This window comes from Eurosta solidaginis, chromosome 1 (genome assembly GCF_040869045.1).
Source record: "Eurosta solidaginis isolate ZX-2024a chromosome 1, ASM4086904v1, whole genome shotgun sequence".
In the NCBI taxonomy this organism is placed as follows: Eukaryota; Metazoa; Arthropoda; class Insecta; order Diptera; family Tephritidae; genus Eurosta; species Eurosta solidaginis.
The window spans coordinates 99,794,084-99,811,316 of record NC_090319.1 but is presented as its reverse complement, the minus strand read 5'-3'; the positions used below and the strand labels follow the sequence as shown (position 1 = coordinate 99,811,316).

At 40.5% G+C, this 17,233-nt stretch overlaps 1 protein-coding gene across 6 annotated transcripts in view; it reads left to right on the top strand.

Moving 5' to 3' along the window:
* Ask1 (apoptotic signal-regulating kinase 1) overlaps positions 1–17,233 on the top strand; it is a 129,814-nt gene that overhangs the window by 81,771 nt on the left and 30,810 nt on the right. The window contains exon 1 of one of the 6 annotated variants that reach the window (XM_067759327.1): positions 13,729–14,379. The exons of 4 other annotated variants lie outside the window; for them this stretch is intronic. The gene's annotated coding sequence lies outside the window, so the exon portion shown is untranslated. Of the gene's footprint in view, positions 1–13,728; positions 14,380–14,401; positions 15,264–17,233 lie in introns of those variants that run through there. One more of the 6 variants, XM_067759330.1, reaches the window with a different exon arrangement.

Here is a 17,233-nt window from a genome sequence, read left to right as displayed (position 1 = left end):
CTTCGGTGTTATCTTGGATCTCGGTTGTGCCGAACCGAGCGCAGTAATCCGAAAAGAGATCCGTTTCGGATATAAATTTATTTTCGACCACGGTAGCCATTCTAAAAAAGGACTTGCTTAGTTTTACTTTAGCTATTTTGGGAATTTTTTGGGACTGCCTGGTGTTTATTTATGAGGGAATACCAAAGGCAGAAGCTTTCCTATCGGTCAAGAGTGGGTAGGTTAGGACCAGTTAGATTAATTGGGAGTAGTCTGAGTTCAGTTGGGATGACCTGCAGAATTTGCTGCTGGGTATTTCAGACTATGTGAAAGTGGCCGAATTTTTTGCTGGGTATCGTCAACAATGTAAATGTGGAGATATGTATTTAATTTATACCGCAAGGGACTCAAGTATTAAAGGGCAATGAGCTAACTTTGTGCAAGTGTGTGTGGGATTTGCCTCGAAATTTTTTAATGCACCGCTTTTACGTACAGGTGTATATGGGGGTGATACTGTATATATATATATATATATAAATGTATTTTTGGCGGGAAATTATAATTCTGGCGGGAGAAATTTGGATTTGGCGGGAGCCACCAAAATTTATTCGGGGGATATACGTAATGTATGTACGTGTTTTTTATATTGTTGAGAGGCTGGTTTCGTCAATGGCGACGAAGGACCATTAGATAATACAGGGGTTTCTACGTCAAGGTACTCACGTTTCCTGGAAGGTGGGTTATGGGCAATCACTTCGATCAGGTACTCCGGTCCGACTCCTGCTCCTCGCTGGGATGATGTGGGTTGAATTGAAGCGATCAGCTAACAGAACTGCACACTAAATGCCGGTGTAAATTCGATTTATGCACCAGGAACTTGCTGGTAGAAGCTTTCTATCACTGTTGCTGTGCTGGATAATACTAGTGGGGAACCACAATCAAAAAACACTTTAAGTATAACTTCGAAAATTTAATAGATTTATTAGGTACTTTGTGGTTTTCAGTAGCACAATGGAAAAAAGGGAAAACAATGTTGGTGAAAACTTTTCAATCTTTTGTAATTCGCACGATAGCAAAATATAATGATCAACACGGTGGTGGTTTTTTTGACAGGTGGCGATCATGCCAGATCGCCATCCTGTACTTACGGCGAATTCGGATTGGTGGATTTTGCGCGGTGGAGTCTGCCACACGCCCATTAGTGTTCCCAATAGGGAATTTAAAGGGTAAATACAATTCATGGATTATGCGGGTAATTCACTATAATACAATTCCATAATAAAATACAGTACAAGATACGGAATAGATATAAATTCATGGATATACGTATGTACAAAAGGGAGATGGGACGGTTGGCAGCCTACGCCGCGCAAACACCTTTGTCTACTGGTTGTGAATAACCAACCTTAGGAAATTCAAACATTTTTTTTTTGAAAGTTTAGACTTTCGAGAAAAGCCAAAAACACCGTTTACGTGACCCCGTGAAACACTGGAGTCATAGTTTTTTGTTATAATGCCAGTAACCCATAGCCCTGATAAAACTTCGACTGAAGTTGCAGGAGATATAATGGACAGTAATATATGTGTGATTAGCAGCGAAGTTCTGCAAGCGGACAGTGAACAAATAGAAACAAGATGTAAGCATCATTTCCATACAAGCTGCCTTCACGCGTGGTTGGACAATAACACCTCGTGTCCTGTATGCCGAACCATGTGTACTTTGGCAGATTTGAATAACGCCACTAGTAGTGCGACCACAGAAATGGCAGAAAATGTTCGTTCCACAGGTGCCATACCGCGGGAAAGGCCCAACACTCGATTTTTCGCCCAAACACAACAACGGGTGATGACTGCAGCTCCTCAAAGATCTGATGGAAGCCCTAGAAATAGGCGAGCATCTAGTAATTATCAGCCACAACGCTCGAACAACATTTCTGAGCAGAGAGTGCAACAGATAATAGCGGAGTCAATGAATGACTTTCGTACGCAAATCATGGCTTCTATTACGAACGACATTCAGAATTTGTTGCAAAATATGAATATGGACCGGAATTTAGGTAGAACACCACCACCTGCCCATGAACAACCAGAAGTCCCCCCAGAATGGCCACGTGATGCACCTTTCCAGGAGCAACACTCCATTCGACCTCCCAACCCTAGAAGAGCAGATACGATAGGAGGAGCGAGAATCTCCTTGGCCAATGAGAAATTGTCAAACCTTGTTAGGAACTGGCAAATTAGATTTAAAGGATCAGCCGATGCGATAACGGTGGATCAATTTATTTACCGAATAAACACACTTACGTCCCTCCACCTGAACGGAAACTTTGACCTTTTATGTCAACATGTGCATTCCTTGTTCTGTGGTAAGGCCCTACAATGGTTTTGGCGGTATCGTCAAAACAGTGAAGATCTTAACTGGGTTGAGCTTTGTGAGGCAATGCGGCGTCAGCTTAAAGATTTTTCCACTGACTCTGAGATAAAAGACGACATCAGGAAAAGAAAGCAAAAACCGAATGAGCCCTTTGATGAATTTTAGATGCCATTATGAATATGTGTGATAGATTGAGATCCCCAATGAATGACCCCGACTTAGTTGAAACGTTAATTAGAAATATTAAACCTGACTTAAGACATGAGCTACTCCACTTGGACATTCATGACATTGCGACCTTGAGGAAAGAGGCTCGCAGACACGAAAAGTTCTTTCGGGATCTTCCTGGTTCCCTACCACGCCAAGCTCCAATTCGTCGTCAGATTTTTGAAGTTACTCACCATCCTCAAGATATAAATCACGGCGGCGAAAATGTTAATGACGAAGTTGGTGGAGAGATTGCTGCGGTAGACAAAAGTCAACTAAAATGTTGGAACTGCGAGGAGGGTGGTCACCGGTATCAAGACTGCTTAAAACCACGACGGATATTCTGTTATGGTTGTGGCGTTGTGGATACGTATAAGCCCACTTGTTCAAAGTGCACTCAGGGAAACGCAAGGAGGGAGGTTCGTCAACTGACAGACGGACGCCCAACCCATTGCCCTCGGAAATAAAAACAAACCAAGTTAGGTTCTGTAGTCATAATGAACCTATTTCACCAGATGTACAAGAAAATGTATCCAGAACGCCTTATAAAATTAATCGCGTAAATCGACCAGAAGATAGTGCTAACGCTGGTGCATCAAATTCGCGTAGCTTGCACAACAACGTATATCGACCGTATCATATCCGCTTAGCGGAGTATAAGCTTGCTAGGGCCCGAATCTTTTCAGAACCGACCGAAATACTCCCGACATCCCGATCAACTAGGCGCATACGCTCGTACTGGCAACGGAGGAAAAATCTGCGAAAATGTGTCATATCTTCGATAGTATGTAATGGCTCAGACATTCGACCGTACGCGAACTTAGTTGTCCTTGGGAAAAATTATTTAGCCTTGCTAGACAGCTGAGCCAACAAAAGTTGTATCGGATCGCAATTAGCCCAATCAGTCCTGGATAGCCCCAGTATAGAGTATAGGAAATTTTCAGGTATCGTTAGAACCGCTGACGGGAAGAAACAGGAGGTTGCGGGATCTATTAACATGACTCTAACCTTCAATGACCGAACCCTTGCTGTGGAATTTTTGATTGTTCCCACAGTGACTAATAACATAATTTGTGGCATGGACTTCTGGGAGACATTCGGTTTGAAAGTGAGCATGGATGCAGGGTTAAATCAACTGACTGCGGAGGAAGAAATAGAGCAGGAAACCCTACCATTATCGTCAACACAAAGGCGGCAGTTGGAAATCGCCATAGCGGCGTTTCCATCGTTTGAAAGCGAAGGTCTTGGCCTCACGAATCTAGTCGTCCATTCTATTGACACGGGAAATTCAACACCCGTCAAACAAAGATATTACCCCATTTCGCCGGCTAGGGAAAGTATCCTATGTAAGGAAATAGACCGTATGTTGGAATTTGGTGTGATTGAAGAAGCCGAAGACTCTCCATGGTCGTCGCCAGGGGTTTTGATTATGAAACCGGGAAAAGCCAGGTTCTGCCTAGACTCTAGAAAATTAAATGAATTAACGACTCAAGATGCTTATCCGATACCAAATATAGACAGACTCATATCGCGATTACCACCAGTGCACATCATATCAAAAATTGACCTGAAGGACGCCTTCTGGCAAATCCCTTTGTCACCCGATTCGAAACCAAAAACTGCGTTCACTATTCCTAATCGGCCGTTGTATCAGTTTACGCGAATGCCGTTTGGGCTATGCAATGCGCCGCAGACGATGTGCCGATTAATGGATAAATTGATACCTTACCATTTAAAGTTACATGTTTTCGTATACCTGGACGACTTGCTGGTCGTGTCACAATCATTTGAAGAACATCTGACGCATCTGTTAGAAGTAGCTGCGCAAATTAGAAAAGCGAGGTTAACCATAAACGTATGTAAAAGCCATTTCGGGTTATGTAGGGTTAAGTATTTAGGATTTGTTGTGGGAAATGGGTCATTGTCCGTTGATTCAGCTAAGGTAGATGCGATTATTGACTATCCAGCTCCGAAGAATGTACGTCAGGTTCGTCAATTTTTAGGAATGACAGGATGGTATCGGCGCTTTATTCCCGAATACGCGAGTCTCACATACCCTCTCACAGAACTACTAACCAAGAAGAAAAAGTTCGTCTGGGATGTAGATGCCCAATGTGCTTTTGATGCCGTGAAAGAGAAACTTACAACAGCTCCGTTTTTGCTACACCCTAATTATGCGAAACCTTTTATAGTCCAATGCGATGCAAGCCAGTGCGGCGTCGGTGGACTTTTGGCCCAATGTGATGACAATGGAGACGAAAGACCTATTGCTTACGTGTCTCATAAGCTGAATAAGGCCCAAAGAAACTACACCGTCACAGAACTGGAGTGCCTCGCTGTCGTTTTGGCCATCAAAAAGTTCAGACCATATATTGAAGGTCACGAGTTTAAAGTAGTAACAGACCATGCAAGTCTGAAATGGCTGATGCGACAAAAGGACCTAAATGGATGCCTAGCAAGATGGGCTCTAAAGCTTCAGGGTTTCAACTTCACAATTGAGCATAGAAAAGGTAGTGAGAATAAGGTGGCAGATGCTTTATCGCGCATTCACAAAGAAGAAGAGTATGTTGAGGCGGTAGAATTAGAAACGTTGCCAGAAATAGATTTAGAGTCCGAAATGTTTGAAGCTAGTGATTATAAAGAACTGAGGGAAAAATTCGCGAGTTCAGATTTACCCGATTATAGAGTTATAGATAAATATAATTATCATCGAACTACCTGCGATAGTGACGAACATCAACCAACCGATTCTTGGAAACTGTTAGTCCCGATGGGTCTGAGGAAAGAAGTGTTGTACAGTGCTCACAATACTCCCTTGGCAGCACACGGAGGAGTAGCTAAGACCCTAGAGCGCGTTAGAAGATATTTTTTTTGGCCGCGAATGGTAGTAGATGTGCGGGATTACGTCTCGTCTTGTGAACTGTGCAAGACGTCTAAAACGCCCACGCATGCCTTACGTCCTCACATGGGACAACCTTCAATAAGTGAACGACCATTCCAAAAGCTATACGTAGATCTAATCGGACCACTACCAAAAAGGGAAATATCGGAATCTTTATCGCATTAGACCATTTCTCGAAGTTCACCTTTCTGAAGCCACTCAGAAAGTTCACGGCTAACTTAATAATACAGTTTCTGAAAGAGGACGTATTTGACTGTTTCGGAGTACCGGAAACTATCGTTTCTGATAACGGCAGCCAGTTCGTTAGTAAAGAATTTTCATCATTCTTGACCAAACACGGAATTTCCCATACTAAGACGGCAGTTTACTCGCAAACGCATCAGAGCGAGTGAATCGAACCATTGTCGAGGCCTTGCGATCATTTCTTCGAAAGGATCAGCGGGACTGGGACTGCTATCTTAGTAGCATAAATAGCTCCCTACGAAATAGCCTGCATCACACCATCGGAAAGTCTCCGTACTTAATTGTTTTCGGCCAAAACATGATGACCAACGGTAGGGATTATGAAATATTGAGACACCTCGATTTATTGAACGACAGTTCGACAAAACTGGAAAAACAGGACGAATTTACCCTACTACGCGAGGATATCAACAACAAAATTCGGACTGCCTTCGAGAAGAATGCTTATGCCTACAATCTCCGCACCCGAACGAGAGAATTCAAACCTGGCCAGATAGTAGTTAGACGAAATTTTGCGCAAAGCGACCTGGCGAAACACTTCAGTGCCAAACTAGCTCCAAAGGGAATAAATGCCCGAGTAATAAAGAAGGTGGGTAACGCTTATTACCTGCTGGAAGATGTGACTGCTAAAAGCAAAGGAACGTACCATGCTAAGGATATTTGGTGACCTGTTGCAGACTCTAACTTCCGCGTTCGCGTCGTGTAGCATCTGTATGGTGGGGAGGGTTTGTAGCGCACTATCCTAAGAATTTCCCATTGGGACATTCGAGTATCGAATTGCTTAGGTCTTTCGTCTCCATTGTCATCACATTGGGCCAAAAGTCCACCGACGCCGCACTGGCTTGCATCGCATTGGACTATAAAAGGTTTCGCATAATTAGGGTGTAGCAAAAACGGAGCTGTTGTAAGTTTCTCTTTCACGGCATCAAAAGCACATTGGGCATCTACATCCCAGACGAACTTTTTCTTCTTGGTTAGTAGTTCTGTGAGAGGGTATGTGAGACTCGCGTATTCGGGAATAAAGCGCCGATACCATCCTGTCATTCCTAAAAATTGACGAACCTGACGTACATTCTTCGGAGCTGGATAGTCAATAATCGCATCTACCTTAGCTGAATCAACGGACAATGACCCATTTCCCACAACAAATCCTAAATACTTAACCCTACATAACCCGAAATGGCTTTTACATACGTTTATGGTTAACCTCGCTTTTCTAATTTGCGCAGCTACTTCTAACAGATGCGTCAGATGTTCTTCAAATGATTGTGACACGACCAGCAAGTCGTCCAGGTATACGAAAACATGTAACTTTAAATGGTAAGGTATCAATTTATCCATTAATCGGCACATCGTCTGCGGCGCATTGCATAGCCCAAACGGCATTCGCGTAAACTGATACAACGGCCGATTAGGAATAGTGAACGCAGTTTTTGGTTTCGAATCGGGTGACAAAGGGATTTGCCAGAAGGCGTCCTTCAGGTCAATTTTTGATATGATGTGCACTGGTGGTAATCGCGATATGAGTCCGTCTATATTTGGTATCGGATAAGCATCTTGAGTCGTTAATTCATTTAATTTTCTAGAGTCTAGGCAGAACCTGGCTTTTCCCGGTTTCATAATCAAAACCCCTGGCGACGACCATGGAGAGCCTTCGGCTTCTTCAATCACACCAAATTCCAACATACGGTCTATTTCCTTACAAAGGATACTTTCCCTAGCCGGCGAAATGGGGTAATATCTTTGTTTGACGGGTGTTGAATTTCCCGTGTCAATAGAATGGACGACTAGATTCGTGAGGCCAAGACCTTCGCTTTCAAACGATGGAAACGCCGCTATGGCGATTTCCAACTGCCGCCTTTGTGTTGACGAAAATGGTAGGGTTTCCTGCTCTATTTCTTCCTCCGCAGTCAGTTGATTTAACCCTGCATCCATGCTCACTTTCAACCCGAATGTCTCCCAGAAGTCCATGCCACAAATTATGTTATTAGTCACTGTGGGAACAATCAAAAATTCCACAGCAAGGGTTCGGTCATTGAAGGTTAGAGTCATGTTAATAGATCCCGCAACCTCCTGTTTCTTCCCGTCAGCGGTTCTAACGATACCTGAAAATTTCCTATACTCTATACTGGGGCTATCCAGGACTGATTGGGCTAATTGCGATCCGATACAACTTTTGTTGGCTCAGCTGTCTAGCAAGGCTAAATAATTTTTCCCAAGGACAACTAAGTTCGCGTACGGTCGAATGTCTGAGCCATTACATACTATCGACGATATGACAAATTTTCGCAGATTTTTCCTCCGTTGCCAGTACGAGCGTATGCGCCTAGTTGATCGGGATGTCGGGAGTATTTCGGTCGGTTCTGAAAAGATTCGGGCCCTAGCAAGCTTATACTCCGCTAAGCGGATATGATACGGTCGATATACGTTGTTGTGCAAGCTACGCGAATTTGATGCACCAGCGTTAGCACTATCTTCTGGTCGATTTACGCGATTAATTTTATAAGGCGTTCTGGATACATTTTCTTGCGAGCCTCTTTCCTCAAGGTCGCAATGTCATGAATGTCCAAGTGGAGTAGCTCATGTCTTAAGTCAGGCTTAATATTTCTAATTAACGTTTCAACTAAGTCGGGGTCATTCATTGGGGATCTCAATCTATCACACATATTCATAATGGCATCTAAAAATTCATCAAAGGGCTCATTCGGTTTTTGCTTTCTTTTCCTGATGTCGTCTTTTATCTCAGAGTCAGTGGAAAAATCTTTAAGCTGACGCCGCATTGCTTCACAAAGCTCAACCCAGTTAAGATCTTCACTGTTTTGACGATACCGCCAAAACCATTGTAGGGCCTTACCATAGAACGAGGAATGCACATGTTGACATAAAAGGTCAAAGTTTCCGTTCAGGTGGAGGGACGTAAGTGTGTTTATTCGGTAAATAAATTGATCCACCGTTATCGCATCGGCTGATCCTTTAAATCTAATTTGCCAGTTCCTAACAAGGTTTGACAATTTCTCATTGGCCAAGGAGATTCTCGCTCCTCCTATCGTATCTGCTCTTCTAGGGTTGGGAGGTCGAATGGAGTGTTGCTCCTGGAAAGGTGCATCACGTGGCCATTCTGGGGGGACTTCTGGTTGTTCATGGGCAGGTGGTGGTGTTCTACCTAAATTCCGGTCCATATTCATATTTTGCAACAAATTCTGAATGTCGTTCGTAATAGAAGCCATGATTTGCGTACGAAAGTCATTCATTGACTCCGCTATTATCTGTTGCACTCTCTGTTCAGAAATGTTGTTCGAGCGTTGTGGCTGATAATTACTAGATGCTCGCCTATTTCTAGGGCTTCCATCAGATCTTTGAGGAGCTGCAGTCATCACCCGTTGTTGTGTTTGGGCGAAAAATCGAGTGTTGGGCATTTCCCGCGGTATGGCACCTGTGGAACGAACATTTTCTGCCATTTCTGTGGTCGCACTACTAGTGGCGTTATTCAAATCTGCCAAAGTACACATGGTTCGGCATACAGGACACGAGGTGTTATTGTCCAACCACGCGTGAAGGCAGCTTGTATGGAAATGATGCTTACATCTTGTTTCTATTTGTTCACTGTCCGCTTGCAGAACTTCGCTGCTAATCACACATATATTACTGTCCATTATATCTCCTGCAACTTCAGTCGAAGTTTTATCAGGGCTATGGGTTACTGGCATTATAACAAAAAACTATGACTCCAGTGTTTCACGGGGTCACGTAAACGGTGTTTTTGGCTTTTCTCGAAAGTCTAAACTTTCAAAAAAAAAAAATGTTTGAATTTCCTAAGGTTGGTTATTCACAACCAGTAGACAAAGGTATATCTTCCTTTACACAATTCAGACTTCGCAAAAAAAATTTCAAGATTAATCAATCTAAGTGTTAATTTAATATGGCCGACTATTCTGTAGGGCATATCAATGGCTAAAGATGAAGTTTGCTATATAAATACACAATTAAGTGATTGACGATACGTTGTTGTAACATTCCGAAACTAATGCTGGTATAAATATTCTAATCACGGCGAAGTATCACTTCACGCCGTTTCTCTATAAGAGCTTCCGAAAAATAAAAAAAAATCAAGTAAAAAAAACAGTTTTCGGGACGATTTCGAAGGATATGCCATCGACATGAGCCAAGAGTAAAGGTCTACTTCGTTTACCTTCCCAAAAAAAAAAATTATAGGTAACTTGTATTACAACAATTACTATGATCCAAAATGTAATCCAATCGAAAGAAGTTAGATTTCTGGTAAACAATCAAGATGACTCAATTTGCTAAGAATCCGATCTTTTCTAACGACTCTCCAAAAAAAATATGCATTACTGCTATTTGTTCATCGGCGAACTAAATAATATATTAACTTTGATTGGATAACGGTTGGTTGTACAGGTATAAAGGAATCGAGATAGATATATACTTCCGGAGCCATGTCCGTCCGTCCGTCTGTCCTTAACACGATAACTTGAGTAAATTTTGAGATATCTTGATGAAATTTTGTATGTAGGTTCCTGGGCACTCATCTCAGATCCCTATTTAAAATGAACGATATCGGACAATAACCACGCCCACTTTTTCGATATCGAAAATTTCGAAAAGTCGAAAAAGTGCGATAATTCATTACCAACTACGGATTAAGCGATGAAACTTGGTAGTTGAGTTGTATTTATGACGCAGAATAGAAAACTAGTAAAATTTTGGACAATGGGCGTGGCACCGCCCACTTTTAAAAGAAGGTAATTTGAAAGTTTTGCAAGCTGTAATTTGACAGTCGTTGAAGATATCATGATGAAATTTGGCAGTAACGTTACTCTTATTACTATATGTCTGCTCAATAAAAATTAGCAAAATCGGAGAACGACCACGCCCACTTTTAAATTTTTTTTTTTTTTAATTCAAATTTTAAAAGAAAAGTTAATATCTTTACAGTATATAAGTATATTATGTCAACATTCAACTCCAGTAATGATATGGTGCAATAAAATACAAAAATAAAAGAAAATTTCAAAAAGGGCGTGGCTCCGCCCTTTTTCATTTAATTTGTCTAGGATGCTTTTAATGCCATAAGTCGAACAAAAATCTACCAATCCTTGTGAAATTTGGTAGAGGCTTAGATTCTAGGACAATAACTGTTTTCTGTGAAAAAGGGCGAAATCGGTTGAAGCCACGCCCAGTTTTTATACACAGTCGACCGTCTGTCCTTCCGCTCGGCCGTTAACACGATAACTTGAGCAAAAATCGATATATCTTTACTAAACTCAGTTCACGTACTTATCTGAACTTACTTTATATTGGTGTAAAAAATGGCCGAAATCCGACTATGACCATGCCCACTTTTTCGATATCGAATATTACGAAAAAAGAAAAAAAATTCATAATTATATACCAAATACGAAAAAAGGGATGAAACATGGTAATTGTATTGGTTTATTGACGCAAAATATAACTTTAGAAAAAAACTTGTTAAAATGTTTGTGACACCTACCATATTAAGTAGAAGAAAATGAAAAAGTTTTGCAGGGCGAAACCAAAAGCCATTGGAATCGTGGAAGGAACACTCTTCGTGGTATTACATATATAAATAAATTAGCGGTACCCGACAGATGATGTTCTGGATCACCCTGGTCCACATTTTGGTCGATATCTCGAAAACGCCTTCACATATACAACTAAGGGCCACTCCCTTTTAAAACCCTCATTAATACCTTTAATTTGATACCCATATCGTACAAACACATTCTAGAGTCACCCCTGGTCCACCTTTATGGCGATATCTCGAAAAGGCGTCCACCTATAGAACTAAGGCCCACGCCCTTTTAAAATACTCATTAACACCTTTCCTTTGATACCCATATCGTACAAAAAAAATTCTAGAGTCACCCCTGCCCACCTTTATGGCGATATCTCGAAAAGTCATCCACCTATAGAACTAAGGCCAACTCCCTTTTAAAATACTCATTAACACCTTTCATTTGATACCCATATCATACAAACAAATTCTAGAGTCACCCCTGGTCCATCTTTATGGCGATATCTCGAAAAGGCGTCCACCTATAGAACTAAGGCCCACGCCCTTTTAAAATACTCATTAACACCTTTCATTTGATACCCATATCGTACAAAAAAATTCTAGAGTCACCCCTGCCCACCTTTATGGCGATATCTCGAAAAGTCATCCACCTATAGAACTAAGGCCAACTCCCTTTTAAAATACTCATTAACATCTTTCATTTGATACCCATATCGTACAAACAAATTCTAGAGTCACCCCTGGTCCACCTTTATGGCAATATCCTGAAAAGGCGTCCACCTATAGCACTAAGGCCCACGCCCTTATAAAATACTCATTAACACCTTTCATTTGATACCCATATCGTACAAACAAATTCTAGAGTCTCCCCTGGTCCACCTTTATGGCGATATCCCGAAAAGGCGTCCACCTTTTAGAACCAAGGCCCACGCCCTTTTAAAATACTCATTAACACCTTTCATTTGATACCCATATCGTACAAACAAATTCTAGAGTCACCCCTGGTCCACCTTTATGGCGATATCTCGAAAAGGCGTCCACCTATAGAACTAAGGCCCACGCCCTTTAAAAATACTCATTAACGTCTTTCATTTGATACCCATATCGTACAAAAAAATTCTAGAGTCACCCCTGGCCCACCTTTATGGCGATATCTCAAAAAGGCATCCACCTATAGAACTAAGGCCCACTCCCTTTTAAAATACTCTTTAACACCTTTCATTTGATACCCATATCGTACAAAAAAAATCATAGAGTCACCCCTGGTCCACCTTTGTGGCGATATCTCGAAAAGGCGTCCACCTATAGAACTAAGGCCCACGCCCTTTTAAAATACTCATTAACACCTTTCATTTGATACCCATATTGTACAAACGCATTCTAGAGTCACCCCTGGTCCACGTTTATGGCGATATCCCGAAAAGGCGTGCACCCATAGAACTAAGGCCCACTCCCTTTTAAAACACTTATTAACACCTTTCGTTTGATACCCATATTGTGCAAATGCATTCTAGAGTAAACCCTGGTCCACTTTTATAACGATATTCCGAAAAGGCGTCCACCCTTTAGAACCAAGGCCCACGCCCTTTTAAAATACTCATTAACACCTTTCATTTGATACCCATATCGTACAAACAAATTCTAGAGTCACTCCTGGTCCACCTTTATGGCGATATCTCGAAAAGGCGTCCACCTATAGAACTAAGGCCCACGCCCTTTAAAAATACTCATTAACACCTTTCATTTGATACCCATATCGTACAAAAAAATTCTAGAGTCACCCCTGGCCCACCTTTATGGCGATATCTGGAAAAGGCGTCCACATATAGAACTAAGGCCCACGCCCTCTTAAAATACTCATTAACACCTTTCATTTGATACCCATATCGTACAAAAAAATTCTAGAGTCACCCCTGGCCCACCTTTATGGCGATATCTGGAAAAGGCGTCCACATATAGAACTAAGGCCCACGCCCTCTTAAAATACTCGTTAACACCTTTCATTTGATACTCATATCGTACAAACAAATTCTAGAGTCACCCCTCGTCCATCTTTTTGGCGATATCTCGAAAAGGCGTCCATCTATAGAACTTAGGCCCACGCCCTTTTAAAATACTCATTAATACCCATATCATACAAAATAAATTCCTCTTAAAATACTCTTTAATACTCTTTAATATCTGATACGCATGTCATACAAACACATTCCAGGGTTACCCTAGGTTCTTTTTACAACATGGTGATTTTCCCTTACTTTGTCTCCACAGCTCTCAACTGAGTATGTAATGTTCGGTTACACCCAAACTTAGCCTTCCTTACTTGTTAAAATTGCATTCCGATGTCTAGCAACAACTTGCTTGTGGACCGCTACCTGGCACAGAATAAATCGATGCTAGACAATTAATGAAGCCTAATTTGAAGCTGACTAGAAAAAACAAGAGTCAGTTCCTGATAAGCATCGAGAATTAAAAGTCGCTCCGGTTATGAATAAAGCGGTAGAAAACCCGAGTGATAAGGAAGTGTGCTTTTACTTTTTCTGCTGTGTGATGCACTGCTTATTAAGATCATTGCCTGTGATTTGTCAATTTAATAGATTTACTTCTAAGTAAAAAAAAAAAATTAATTAAATGCGCTAACAAAAAGCAATTACTATAGTGTATGACGACGATAAATACAATAAAATTATAAACTTGCACATTCACACAAACATAGATAATGTGAAGTGTAGGCAGTAGCCCTTTACCGCGGAATTGACCAGACTATAAAAGAAAAACCTTAATATTTAGTTTATCGACCGGCCATAAATATAATTAAAACTTTAATCGAACTTTAATAAAAAGTGCAGTGCAACAACAGCTAACTCAACTTCTTTTTGAAATACGAAGCAATAGATGAGAAATTGCAAAATATATATACGCTCATGTATAGCATATGCACCAAATTATGGAAACATAAATGTCCAATAAAAACTGTGAATAGAGATCGTGCATTTAAAGCAGCCACAAGGGCTGACATCCAACCGCCTTTAAACAGCTAATCAAAACGTCAATTTGCGATAAGAATCTCCTTGAGTTTAACATGAAACTTATTGGTATTTCATCAACACGTCTGAGAGGGTAAAAGATAACCAGCTTTTCTATGGATACAGGCAGACTTGCGATATGACCAAAACATCGGACTTTAAGTACCTATAATATCCCCGGAGGGATGTCATTTATGTTGATCTGATAGATTATCTTAGGACCGTAGGCGTATTTTTCTTGCTAGTGTATATACGTAAATATGATTAATGCTCCAGTGCAATTCTGTTAAGACGTACATAGCTATTAGTAATTATGTACTAACAATTGAAAGTTTGATTAGTTTCATTGAGCAGAAGTTTATTTGCTATAGCATTATGTTATGGTGATTTCGATGATTTTTGGGTTCTTGCACCTAAATTGATATACAAAAAGGTCAATTAATTGTGTTAAGCGATAGTGCAAAAATCATAATGTTCAAATTTTATATGTAAATTCATATGTAAAAATTATATCAATTTCTTGGACATTCGCGGGATATAGTTTCAGGCGCAATAAAGCGCATCCTCATACATCTCTAGTTATCAGGGTGTGTGCAAAACAATTGCTGTGCATGCACATGTATGTATGTGACGTACACAGGCATAATTCGGGTCTACCTATTTAGCTATAGAACCTCTGGTTCTAATTGATTATGATTCTTCAACTACACGCATGTTTGATTACAGCATAAACCTATCGCGTTTGCATCCTGTTGTTGTTGTTGTTGTAGCGATTAGTTACTCCCCGAAGGCTTTGGGGAGTGTTATCGATGTGATGGTCCTTTGTCGGATACATATCCGATACGCTCCGGTAACACAGCACCATTAAGGTGCTGGCCCGACCATCTCGGGAACGATTTATATGGCCACATTAAACCTTCAGTCCATCCCTCCCTCCCCACCCCCAACGTCGCATCGATGGTGTAGCCGAGTAAGCATGTAAGTAAATCCGTTCACATTCTATTTTACATATGTATGCACATGTTTTATGTCATTCTTTTTTTTTTAAGTCAAGAGGGCATTATTTTCAATAGCCTCTTAAACTAAAATTTTCAATCCTTGGGTTTTAACCACGATCTCCAGGATATTACCGTTACATTGATATGCGCATTTGATCGCATGTGTAGGTCGATGTAAAAATCGCGTGGTTGCAACAATTTGCACACCCAAGTTAGCTAAATGTGTATTGAGGAAAATACTACAAGGATAATTACGGTAGTAACCTTAACCAACTTCGTCCTCATATTTAGCCTACGTTCTAAATACATTCTAGTAAGCCAAATACAATTATATTGAATTTCTGTTTGTTAATGCGTATATCTTCAGGGATATTTAGACTAATAGGCTATCTGTTTTGAACATGATGATAAAGTTCATTGAATCCAAAGTATTTCGTTTGGATAGATAACTATTAAATGCTAGTAATAAGGAAGCAGGGAAATTTTGTTAAAGATTTTCTTATGAATAAAATGAGAAATTGTGAATTGCTAAAGATGGAATTCTACGGTTTTATTGGCCGTTGACGAAATGTAGGGATATTGGTGGCTGAGATGAAGTACGTATTAAGAGGGTTAACCGACGAACATAACTTTTTTTTTGGTTAACAGGTCGGGTGGGTAGAGACATGGGGAGTTCTTCCAGCTTTTCTTTGTTTGTTTTGCACTGTCAATTTGCTGGCGCAATTCCGCTTGGAATACCCCTTTGTTACCGTAGGTATATATTTAAATATTTTTTGTGCGACTTCGTTGCGTGAGGCTGAAGCACCCCCACCCCCAATTTCCCTGAGCTAAGCTGAAGCATAGCTAGATATGCCACCTCGCCTCAGTCCAATCGCACCTTTGTAAATTTTCCTTATTTGAACAACGTGGTGAGGAGAAGTTCGCTACAATCTAGAATCAAAAGCTAATCCCGTTACCCAGGTTATCTGGTTAAATGTTATTTTCATCTGGTGTGTTTGTTGTTGTTGTTGTGGTAATAGTGCTTCGCTACATTCAATGGGCGCGACACCTCACAAATTGTCAGAAGTCTAAGGAAAATGGTAGTTTCTACAGGGCCGGACCATAGGGAGATTGGTATTAGAGGCGTACGTTTCACACTACAATTAAAATATGCAGACCAATTCTAAATATTCTCGCGGATTTTTTTATTCCCGCAGAAAAATTCCTCCAATTCTGTTCTCCTAGGGAGAACAATAATTGGGGAACAGGAATTTCGAATTTTCGAAGTCAGCTGTTTTGTCAATTGAAATTTCGTTGCACATTTCTTATTTTGTTCAAAAGATTGAAAAGTTTAATTATTGTTGCAAATTTGTTGGAAAATTAAGAAATAAAATATAAACAATGCACAGTATTAATTGCATTTCATGTGGTATTCACTGAAATTAGTAATGAATTGGTTCCACAGCAACATCAACAGCGGAACATAAGAAGAAGACGGCCGCATAACACAAATCTGCCGGAGTTGCCTGCTTTCGTTCAGCAAAGCAATTTTCTGGCGGCCAAGTTGAGTTGAATTCCTACTTCTTCATATGCCAAAATCTATTTAAACCTTATTAAAAAATCCTTGCACAATTTCTGGATGGCTGCATCAAATATGTATACCAAGAGCTCTACCGTTGCTTATGATATACTTTTCGACTTAAAATAAATATTGTGGTTGTTGTTGTTGTTGTTGTTGTTGTTGTTGTATTAACAGTGAGAATATTGGGGTAGAATGTAAATACATATTTTAGCACAATTTTGTACAAATAAGTTTTCTTTCTTAAAAGAACCAATTTCCTTTAACTATTTTGATGCATTCCCTTTAATTTAACTAGTGAAAAAACTCCTATGAAATGGTAGAGAAATCTCCCTCTCCCTCACATTCATAATACCTACTTTTCTCCCATAACCGGTTTCCGCTTTTTCGAA